Source organism: Carassius carassius, chromosome 27 (genome assembly GCF_963082965.1).
Source record: "Carassius carassius chromosome 27, fCarCar2.1, whole genome shotgun sequence".
Lineage (NCBI taxonomy): Eukaryota > Metazoa > Chordata > Actinopteri > Cypriniformes > Cyprinidae > Carassius > Carassius carassius.
Genome location: NC_081781.1, coordinates 4,045,256 through 4,057,796, shown reverse-complemented (window position 1 = coordinate 4,057,796; position 12,541 = coordinate 4,045,256). Strand labels below are relative to the sequence as shown.

The 12,541-nt window shown below is 34.0% G+C and overlaps 1 protein-coding gene across 2 annotated transcripts in view; it reads right to left on the bottom strand.

Annotated features, from left to right (window-relative positions):
* The window catches only part of LOC132106483 (kelch-like protein 29), a 251,261-nt gene extending 249,748 nt beyond the window's left edge, over positions 1–1,513 (bottom strand). For both annotated transcript variants that reach the window (XM_059512191.1, XM_059512193.1), the window contains exon 1: positions 1,261–1,513. The gene's annotated coding sequence lies outside the window, so the exon portion shown is untranslated. The remainder of the gene's footprint in view (positions 1–1,260) is intronic.
* Positions 1,514–12,541: the final 11,028 nt, after the last annotated feature.

Genomic DNA, 12,541 nt, shown 5'->3' with positions numbered 1-12,541 from the left:
CCAAAAAGGCACCCTATGAGGGTTTTTGGATTGGCATGTAAAATAAAAATGATGTTTACATCAGTCAATGTTTTAATTGTTTTTAAATTATAAATATATTTAATATTTTATTTACATTTATATTGTGGATGCAAAACATATGATATGGACTGAAATGTAAAAACAAATATCAGTCAGTATTTTATTCTGTACACACATATTATGCATATATTATGTTTAAATATGGATTAAATAACTTATTGGCAAAACTATTTTTGTTTCGCAGTGCATATTTGAGTAATTTTTCACTCTGTTTAAATATATATGTATATAATATGATTTTAATATAATACTTTAATACAACTATTTATATATATATATATATATATATATATATATATATATATATATATATATATAATTTTAATTGTATTTTATTTTTTCACTTAAAAATTATATTAAAACGTTAAATATTTCTGTTATTATATAATAAACATATCATATGAAATAATTATATATCATTCTTGGATGCTTTGGCTAATCTAAGAACAGAAAAAAAACATTAAACAAACACTACAGTAGAAATACGAACCCAGAACACTGTAAATGATCTTTTTCCTAAAATAACTAGGCTACGTTTACATTAACACTAATTTAGTAAAATGGAAAAATGCTTGATAAAGTAATTAATTAAGTCGTTAAACAAAAATAATCTGTCACTGGTTTTAAACCTTTTATAAATAAATAAATAATAATAATAATAATAATAAAGGTAGACAACGCCTGCTGTAAACAAACACCTGACGCAGGTGGTCAATGGTTGCGTATCCAAACCTAGAGAGCTGTCTACCTAGACAGCATTATGGGGCATTTAAGGTTTTAGTTCACATGTATTGGCAATAAAATTCAAGCTGTAAAAGTTGGGAGAAGCAACCATGGACTTTTGGTTCACTTTAAGGGTTGCAACTAAACTATCCATGCAGGTAGATCTCCAGCCTCTCAGGCCGAACGGAAAACCGAGTATTTGAAGAATCCAGCACAAAAGCATCATGCATGTGGTCCAAGTGACCCAATCCAGTGTTTGCTATTAAAATCCCAGGAGGAAGTTTTCCCACATCCAGCAGAAGAGGGTGGCGCACACAAACACCTTCACCGAACGCGCGCGCCTGGCAAGTGCCAATCTGCCACTAGAACGCGCACGTGACATAACAGCGCTCCATGCAAAAAATAATGTACCGCTGCCATCCTCGTCATCAGCAGCAGCAGCATCTCCAGCCTCACCTCCAGATCGAGTTGTCCAGTGATGCCAGGCGCCTGTCCTTGTTTCTCAGATGTGGACGCTGTTCCTCAGGCGCTAGCGGTTGTTTGTTCGCATGGCGCGGTAAAGTGTGTTCCGGCGTCTCCTCGCATCAGCAGCAGGTGTGTTTCTCTCTCTTTGTGCGCTGGAATGAGTTGGTCCTGGGAGTTGACAGATGCTGTCCGCACACAGAGACGCGAGTGAATGCTGCTCCGCTCTCTCCCAGCTGATACTTTACTCCACATAAGCGCCTCCCTCTTACAGCGCCGTGAGCTCCAACTGCGCGTTTGCGCGAGAATCAGCGACACCTACTGGCGAAATGTGGAAGTGCAGCAAATTAACTGCTCTCACAGAAATCCTATGATATTTTACTTAACTTACAAAATGTCAAAATGCTTTTGTTATTAATTAAAAAATACATCTAAAAAACATTCATGGGGAAACAACAGAAACATTGACTCATATTTCTTGTGAATTATATGAAAAAGACTAGATCAACTGTTTAATTTACATTAATTTTATATATATATTATATTATATATTTATATAATATTAAATATAATCCCTATGAGATAAGCATCCAGACACGTACATACACTACCATTCAAATATTTAATTACATTTTTTTTATTGTATTGCTGATTGAAAGAATTCTTACATTCAGCAAGGCTGCATTACATTGATTAAAAGTGACATTAAATAAATGAAATGTTACAAAAGGTTTTTTATTATAAATGCTGTTCTTTTACACTTTACATTCAAAGAATATTATAATAGAAACCAGTTGTTTTAATTTGTAATAATATTCACAATATTATTACACAACATGTTTTTACAGTACAAAATAAATGCAGCCTTGGTGAGCAAGAGAGATTTCTTTCAAAAACTTAAATTACTCACAGACTTTGAACACCAGTTTGCATGTATTAGATAAAAGTGTAATAAATATGAGAAATATTTCAAACAAAACTTAAATCATATCACACTGAATATTTAGGATTCACAGCTTTGCTGTAATCAACCATTTTCCTTACTGTAATTCCCTTCATTCCTATCAATGTGTTAATGTGGTTGAATTTAGTTCTAAATGACGCAAATGTGTTTTTAATATTGACTGTTTACAATCACCAAAACAGACACATGTTGTTTTTTAGGCACTGTTAAAGAACAATAACATACTTCCAGTTCACTTGATTGATGTGCAATTAAAGAGAGTGCACTTGTCACACATTTGAGAGGTTCTGCGGCTGGCACATCAATGCCCAGTGTGGCACAGCGATTAATTATGGATTATATACACACCACACGTGTTTGAATTCATCTGGTTGTGATACTGTAAACATCTTTCCAATGACACCTAGTAAATGTACACAGTCAATTCTGTGACGTGAGGTGGTTGTGTGGTTTAAATACCACAGGCTGTAATCAGTAACAATGTAAGGTTATAGGTATCAGCTGAATGAAAATCACTATTCATTTCAGAAACATGTTCCTGGTTAATGTTGTGTATTCTTTATCAAATCAACCAATGAAACCATTAGTCGCTCGAGGGCTTGTTTAAACCCCCCTCATCCTCCAGTTGTGTTTTCCAAACCCAAGGGAAGGAAATGGAATACACACTGATATCTGCTGATTTTTCTCTAAAGTGGCAATTGGAACGTACATATATAATACATCACAAATGTTTAAAAATTGAAGGTTTGCTCTCATTAATAATAAACCACAACTAGTGGGCCAAAGGTGGTGAGATCTCTGATTTGCTCCCTGTCACGTATGCGCAGAGACTGGCCTAACAGCACGCCTGCAGTTTATGGATATGTATGCAGCTCTGTTTGAGTAGGAATAGCTCCAGGGCCACAGAGCAACACTGCATGCACTTTGTCCGGATCCACTGGACCCGAACGTGTTTTTCCGAGTGACCGCTGCTTGAGTTTGAAGCCTCAGCACGTAATGCGCCACTGCCTCTGGTCATGCGTGCAGCTTTATTTCTTTGTTTTTTCCAGCAACTTTCAGTTATGACTCTGATTCTGTGCTTTGTTAGGTCTGATTTAGTGGATGCCTGTAAAAAGGCACTGGTATATGTTCATACGGTATATGTTCATACATTTCAATTAAATGTCTTGCATGATCTGTATTTGTTCAGAAGAGTGTAATAAATTAGAAATATCATAAATTTACTGATTATTTAAGATTCCCTGCTTGCTATGACCAATAGTTGTAGTTTCTACTGTATATATATTCCTGTCTATAGTTTCTACTGATGGTTTAATGTGGTCATATTCAGTTTTAAAGGGTGCAAAATGTTTCCAGCGTTGACTATTTACAATTATTAACATAAAAGTGTCAGACAAATGTTGTATTTATAGGAACTATTAAAGAAGAAGATTGTACTGACATTTCACTTGATTATACATTACTGTGATACAACTGATTTACTAATGTAAAATGAGAATATAAGCCATATAAAAAACACACACAAAAGCATGAAGACAACTACATAAAATTACATTCAAAAGCTTAATTCTAAAAAAAAAAAAAAATTCAGCAAGGATGCATTAAATTGATGTTAAGTGACATTAAATAAATGTACACCTCACCTAAAGGATTATTAGGAACACCATACTAATACTGTGTTTGACCCCCTTTCACCTTCAGAACTGCCTTAATTCTACGTGGCATTGATTCAACAAGGTGCTGAAAGCATTCTTTAGAAATGTTGGCCCATATTGATAGGATAGCATCTTGCAGTTGATGGAGATTTGTGGGATGCACATCCAGTGCACGAAGCTCCTGTTCCACCACATCCCAAAGATGCTCTATTGGGTTGAGATCTGGTGACTGTGTGCCTGCACAGTGGTAACAAGGCATGATGGATCCATGTTCTCATTCTGTTTACGCCAAATTCTGACTCTACCATCTGAATGTCTCAACAGAAATCGAGACTCATCAGACCAGGCAACATTTTTCCAGTCTTCAACTGTCCAATTTTGGTGAGCTTGTGCAAATTGTAGCCCCTTTCCTATTTGTAGTGGAGATGAGTGGCACCCGGTGGGGTCTTCTGCTGTTGTAGCCCATCCGCCTCAAGGTTGTGCGTGTTGTGGCTTCACAAATGCTTTGCTGCATACCTCTGTTGTAACGAGTGGTTATTTCAGTCAAAGTTGCTCTTCTATCAGCTTGAATCAGTCGGCCCATTCTCCTCTGTTCTCTAACATCAACAAGGCATTTTCGCCCACAGGACTGCCGCGTACTGGATGTTTTTCCCTTTTCACACCATTCTTTGTAAAACCTAGAAATGGTTGTGCGTGAAAATCCCAGTAACTGAGCAGATTGTGAATTACTCAGACCGGCCCGTCTGGCACCAACAACCATGCCACACTCAAAATTGCTTAAATCACTTTTCTTTCCCGTTCTGACATTCAGTTTGGAGTTCAGGAGATTGTCTTGACCAGGAACACACACCTACATGCATTGAAGCAACTGCCATGTGATTGGTTGATTAGATGGGGAAGTCGTGGCCTAATGGTTAGAGATTCGGACTCGCAATCGAAGGGTTGTGAGTTTGAGTCTTGGGCTGGCAGGAATTGTAGATGGGGGGAATGACTGTACAGTTCTCTCTCCACCTCAATACCACGACTGAGGTGCCCTTGAGCAAGGCACCGAACCCCCAACTGCTCCCCGGGCCCCGCAGCATAAATGGCTGCCCACTGCTCCGGGTGTGTGTTCACAGTGTGTGTGTGTTCACTGCTCTGTGTGTGTGCACTTCGGATAGGTTAAATGCAGAGCACGAATTCTGAGTATGGGTCACCATACTTGGCTGAATGTCATGTCACTTTCACTTTAAAAATTGCATTAATGAGAAATTGAACACGTGTTCCTAATAATCCTTTAGGTGAGTGTATAATGTAATGTATAAAATATGTATAAATGTATAAAAAAAAAACAAATTTTTTTATTAAGGTTTCCAACTGTTTTTGACATTAATATGAAAAAAAAGTTTTTTGACATTAATAATAAAATAATAAACAAATCAATACATTAGAATGATTTCTGGAGGATCATGTGAAAGAAGACTGGAGTAATAACTTATGAAAATTCAGCTTTGCATCACAGAAATAAATTAAACTTTAAAAGATATTTAAAAAGAAATCAGTTATTTTAAAATGCAATAATATATCATAATATAACAGTTTTTACTGTCTTTTTGGTCAAATAAGTGCAACCTTGATGACCATAGGATAATTCCTTCAAAAGGATTGCTTATACATCAGTCTGAAAAACACACAAAAAAGCCCACTTTTATGATCTAATCAATTCCTGATGCATTCACTGAAGTCCCATCTCACTTTTTTTCTTGTTAAATATTCTATTTCATTCAAAAAAGACAAAATCTGTCACATTAAAATGGGTTTTATATGCCGTTTCATGTCGACATTGAAGCAATTCCTCATAAAGCTCCTCAAATAGATCTTCTTTAAAAAAACGGGCCGTTCTTGCATTCAAAGGACATCCTGCAAATGCTCTATAAGGTCCATTGCTTTCTGCACATACAGTTAAATTTTCATTAGATGCATGGAAAAAGAAAGACATGGAGATCCAAATAGCATCTAAATTGCTGACTGCCCCCGTTAGTCCATGCTCCATTATAGAGGCTGGACAGAGCCGTCCGGATAATTGGTCACCAGAGGAAAAGCCTCACCTGTATGGTGGGATTGTCCAGCTCTCGTTCACTAACAACTTCATCCATCTGCAAGCGGCTAGTTTAATGTACTGCTGGGCTCTGACCTTTGCTTCCCGTCCCTCACCCCACGCCGCTCAGAAAGCAGATCAGACTCATGTTAATGGAACAGTTCATTATTTGCTCAGCCTCATGTCACTCCAAACCCATATATTGTTCTTTGTCTGTATTGCACAAGTTGTATATGGATCGCTTTTATGGATCTTTATAGAGCTTGACAGACATGGATGAAGAATCGTTAGACATGCTTATTTTGGAAACTAAAACGCATGAAAGGTTTGGATGGGCATGAAGCAATTCATATTGTGAATAACTGGCAGCAAATACTTCAATATTTAAGTGAACAGCTTCTTCTAAACAAAACCTTTCAAAAGTTTGGAGTTTCTTTAAAGAAATTAATAGTTATTTTAACAAGGATGAATTGAATGGATCAAAAGTAACACACACACACACACACACACACATATATATATATATATATATATATATATATATATATATATATACATATACATTAGACAAAAAATTATTAATAAAATCATATATATAATTGTGTGGATATGAATTTCAAATTTTCATTTTATGTCTAATAAATAATTTTATTTTTTATTGTACTGTACTGTGCTGTTATATTATTATTATTATTATTATTATTTTCTATTATCTAATTATACAGTCTTCTTTAGTGACAATAAGGACAGTTAGAATTCTCCAAAATATTTCCATTTCAGATAAATTTTGTTGTTTTAAACTGTTTTCAACACTGATATTAATAAATGTTTCTAAAGTGACAAATTTGTATATTAGAATGATTTCTGCAGGATCATGTGACTCTGAAGACTGGCGTAATGATGCTGAAAATTCACCTTTGCGTCACCGGAATAAATTACATTTTTAAATATATTCGAATAGAAAGCAGTCATTTTAAATTATAGTATTATTTCACTTAAAAAAAAATTTATCAAATAAATGCAGCATTATTGAGTAAAAGAGACTTCTTTAAAAATAAAGTATTAAGATGTATGCTTGATTAAAACACAGCAAGCCTTTCAGAATGAAATCACTTGCTGCTTTGGCTAAAAACCTCCAGATATTGATCTCATGCATTTGTAGGAAAGTTTTCAGTTGTTTGAAAAGACTCTGTAAGAAACTTTTCTATTAATTCACAATCAGTGGCTTGATGCTTCTTTTCATACATGTCATTGCAGCATAAAATAAACTTGAAAAGATCTGTCTTTTGCATCAAAGTGTATTTGTGCATGAGTATTTCCATCTCTGCTATGTAGGCTGACCATAAAAGCATGCAAAGAGTCTCGGTAAAAAGTTCAGACACTGTTATTGTGTAGTTATATGCTTGAATGCTATTTTGAATTCAAAAACACATATGCTCATTAATGTTCAGAACATGTATAAAAACATCCATTAGAACAGCACAACACAAGAGGCTGATCAAGGACACCCTAAACCTCAAGTTGAGATATTCTCAGATTCAAAAGGAGCACTTCATAAAGCGACCACCAGCACGATGAAGAGTGGTCCTTAAACATTCCAGCAAAACCCTTGTGTGCCGAGACATTAATTGGAGGCTTTTGTGGAGGCTTTAAGAATGGAATAGACAACCCTTAATCCACTCCACACAACCATCCTCCTGCATCCTGCATCTAATGTGTGATCAATACGGCAAGTGACTACTGTTTGCTGCAATTAGGAGACAATGCTTCCCGTTTGCTATTTTTAGCATTTCCCATCTAGAGGAAGTGCAACAGGGAGGATAATTGTGTATTGACAAAAAAGATACACACATGCTCCAGTACTGTCATCGTGTGGCTTCAGCAGGGCTGTTTACTGACCGTTTAAATGGCCCATGTGGAAGCAAAACCACCAGCACGGCTGACAAAAAGTGTCATGAAGATGAATGAAGAAACTAGCAATTACCTTTTCAGTGAGTGCTGAAACTGAACACATTTCTCTTAGTCTTAGATGCTTCTCATCTGAAAAACTGCAAAAAAGAAGCAATATTGACAGAATAGCTGAAATTAAATGTGCAGAGCAGCTCACATCATTTGCTCCAGGTTGAATTTGTTAAAAATACTTTCAGTAAAACCTGATTGCAGAAATAATCTATAGGGATTTTAATATAAAATACACTCAAATCACATGCGCACACACACACACACACACACACATTTTTGGCACCTATTTTATAACACATGCAAATTATTCTCTAAAAATATATATAGAGAGAGAAAGCTACCAGCTGTTTGCATTTAATATAATAGGTCTCATTTTATTAGTATTATAACAATTTATGATGTACTAATATGAGTAAAAAGAAAGGAAATTATTTTTTTTCTGAAGAGAAAAGGAACTTTTTATTGCTTTTCATGCACAAACATGAGAGATGGATGGTGAAGCATAAAAATAATGATGAAAGATATTGAAAGTCTTTCATTTTTATTTTTATTGCGATTTCAGCTGCCCTCCTGGATACCAGTTTTTATTTCAGTTTCTATTAGACTTTTCTTTTTCATTATAAATCATGTTTGTCCTTCCTGTATTAACAATTCTGCAAAGCTTTTTCGGTTTTTTATTATTTTAATTTTTTTGACAGTGCTGTCTAAAACCAAGTCACCATTGTTTTGTTTTGGTTTGTTTTTTAAGTAAAACATAACTGTGGTGGAATCAGCAGTTACTATTGTAAAATGATTTTTATCTCTTAAAATACACTTACACGAACACTCAGCTCTTAATTAGTATCAAAGTCTGTTAGTATGCGAGTGCACCATCTACTGGTCAATATATATATATATATATATATATATATATATATATATATATATATATATCCTTTTCTCTTCAGAAAAAAAAAAATATATATATATATAATACATTAAAAACAGTAATATTATGAAATATTACTACAATTTAAAATAAGTTTTCTAGTTAGGTAGATTTTAAAATGTAATATATTTCTCTGTTTCAAAGCTTTTTTCAGCGTCTTCAGTGTCACATGATCCTTGAGAAATCATTCTAATGCTGATTTGATACATAATAAGAAACATTATTATCAACACTGAAAAAAATGCTGCTTAATATTTGTGTGGAAACCTAAAAGAGACTTCTTAAGATTACATTTTGTGAATCTAAATGGCTCTTCTTCTTTTTTTCCAATTAAAAAAGAAAATAAAAAAACACTTGTTATTTACTACAGTGAGACAGCACATGCATAACTCCCCTTGGATGAAACCCATGAGATCTGTGCTCTGGATTAACCAGACACTCAATAACCGATCGAATGAGTTAATGATCGAACCGAATCACTAATGAATGGCATCCAGCTCGGCTCAGCTGATCGTGTAAGTTAATGAGGAGAGTGAACTAGTTCAGGATATCAGTACCTGTATTGAGTGGCCACGACCGCAAGGGAGCAACAGTAAGAGTTGAGTAAGATTTGGATTGGACAGAGATGGGAAATGCACAGTATTGCTACAGTTACTTCACTCTGATTGGTCGATGCGGTTACAGTAGCTGCATTGTCAGAACGCATTTGCTCCACTCATCTGTTTATTGACATGCAGGTTAATGAAAAGCCCGTAAACCAGATGTAAGCTGCAACATACTGGCATATCCACGCAGGCTTTGTTTAGGATATAAAACACGCAAAGAGGGGGAAAGCGCACTAAATGAAAATGTTAACTCTGGCCAGCTTCCTAGATTTGGTTTGAGCAGCTTCTATCTTGGAATGAGGCAGGAAAAGAGAAATAAACACGGAGGAGCTCCGACTGCACTGCAAAATCAACATCATTCCATCGCTGGCAGTTTCCGGCACGTACCGTACGTCGAGCCCCGCTGGGCTGCTCGGTATCATAACGTTCTCTGGAGGGCTGCATTCACACGTTATCGTCTGGGGCGAAAATGCTTCTGTGTGTTGATTTGTTTTCAAATAAAACAGTCAATGTAACGATGCACAGACTGAACAACAGTAATGACTGATCGGTGAACAGGGAAAAGGCTTGGCTGTATTTTAATGGAAAGCTCCACTGCGTTCTGATTGGTGTTCAGACCCAGTGCGCTTCAAACCAACACAAAATGTAAATGTTAACATTTTTATAAATATACTGTTAATAAAATCTACTATTTATTTTAACAAAAACAAAACATTATATTATAGTCTTTAACTTTCTTTTATATAGCTATGATTTTATAATTTGTATGATTGTATGATATAATTAATGTGTTAGCCCACGTTTTCCAGAAAATGTTTGTTCATTTGCCTTTACATACCCCTTGTTTCCAGCTCCAGCTATTTTATCATGTAAATATGTGTCATTTAATGTTAAAGAAAATTATATTTAATTTTTTTGTATAGATTTTAGTTTTTCAATTAAATTTTAGTAGAAGTTTAAAGATGTTTAATTTTGTTGTTATTGCTATATAATGTACTATAAAATCGGTTATTCTGTTTTCATAGTTTATTTTATTTTTTATTACATTTTTAAAGGGGTTTTGGCCTTTACAAACCGTTTCTTGCTGTATTAGCCAACATGCTCTTATTTATGTGAACTTGTAATATTTTTTGAGTGTGCTTGTTTACATGATTTACACTTAAATAGGTTATATTTTCATGAATAGAAAAATGTTTTAATGTTTGTTTTTGTTCTCTAAATATTTGCTAATGTGCATGTTTCTACTCAGCTCCCTTTTGTAATGAATTTTAAAAAGACGCAACCCCACACACCATCTATACTGACTAAATATCAAAGTTTATTATCACAAGCAACGGTATACTAACCTATATATATATATATATATATATATATATATATATATATATATATGCATATTTTTTTCATATATAGGTAAAAATTGATAGCCTGAATGCACTAAGTCGTTTTGGATAAAAGTGTCTGCTAAATGCATAAATTTAAATTAAATTAAATTAATATATATATATAATATATATATATAATTAATTACAAATCTATAAAATAAATTTAGCTTTCAATGAAATAATAATATTAAAATAAAAATAAAACATGTTGCCAGTACTATTAAAAAGCCTTTCCTGAGAAAATGCAGGAACTGCAAATATCCTTCACTGAGTTTCACTGTGACATTTACACCTTTAAAAATAATGATGTGATGTTTCTGATGATCAGCTTTAAGGGAGTGAGGAGGAACCATACATTTTCTTTATTCAGCACTAACCTTTTCAAATAAAATGAGCCTGAGATGCATATAGACACAAATGGCACCGTTCCCTAAGAAAGAACAGCATTCTTTAATCATTTTTACAAGTCTAATCGCTCTGTGCCTGTTCTTCCAGATGTCTGCATCGAGAGATTAACTACACAACCTGAATAACAGATACAAACAGAATAATTAAATGCAGATACAAGAAGTGTGTAGGAAACGAATGAGAGCTGTGAACGGGTTACATTTGGGTCATATTTACACTAAATAAATACAAAAACAAAGAAATGCCGCCTGTGGAGAACATTCATGCCTGTCCAATGGTTTTTTGGATGTGATTTAAGGGATTAATTTGTAGAAAATATGGCACAATTCCCGTTCGTCCACCAGGGGGCGTAAGATGAACAATGTTCAGGTGATTATCGCCCTACTGAAAGCCATTACTTCCACACTATGGTGCAGGGCCAAATTAAAAGGAGCACAATGGGCAGTAACTGTCTAATGGTGTCTTACCTAATGGTGTCTTACACAGTGTGATATTCAATTTGGTCTCAGCAGTGATTAGAGAAGATTATTTCCAGAAATATTATTTATGAACACACTATGGTGTTTTATATGGATTTGCATGCACAACTATTGCCTGTTCTTATCAGATGAGAATGCTAATTCGAATAACTGTAGATTGCTTTATTAAATGGGGTCTGAGTGATGAGCCCCAGGAAATTTGAACTGAAATATGATTTTTATTTTCAGTGAAAACATGCAAATAATTCTTCAGCTTCCATGAAACTTAGAAATAAACAAAACTATAGAAAAAAATACTTGGAAACAATTTCCACTCGTTATGTTTTCATTAAACATAACGTTATTTAATTTTTAGTAAAACATAATCTAAAGATGTTTTATTTACAACTATTGCAAACTTTTTTTTCGTGTGTGCGTCGTGTTAGCAAATAATAATAATATGTGTGTGTCTATATATATATATATATATATATATATATATATATATATATATCAATTAAAATTAAATTTTAATATATATATATATATATATATATATATATATATATATATATATAATACAAAATACACAATTAAAATACACTGAAATAAAAACTTGTGAAAACAAAATATAGAAAATAGTGTTAATGGTATGACCGTTTTCACTTAGATATTAGGATACTCATTTCAACAAGCAATTACAAATAAGTACGTATTGAATTAAAAAAACAATTTAAATAACTTTATATATTTTTCAATACCTACAAGTTGTAATTTATCTTATAACTTGCTTCAAACTTGAAAGGTGCTTCTAAATGGCCATTAGCACTTCA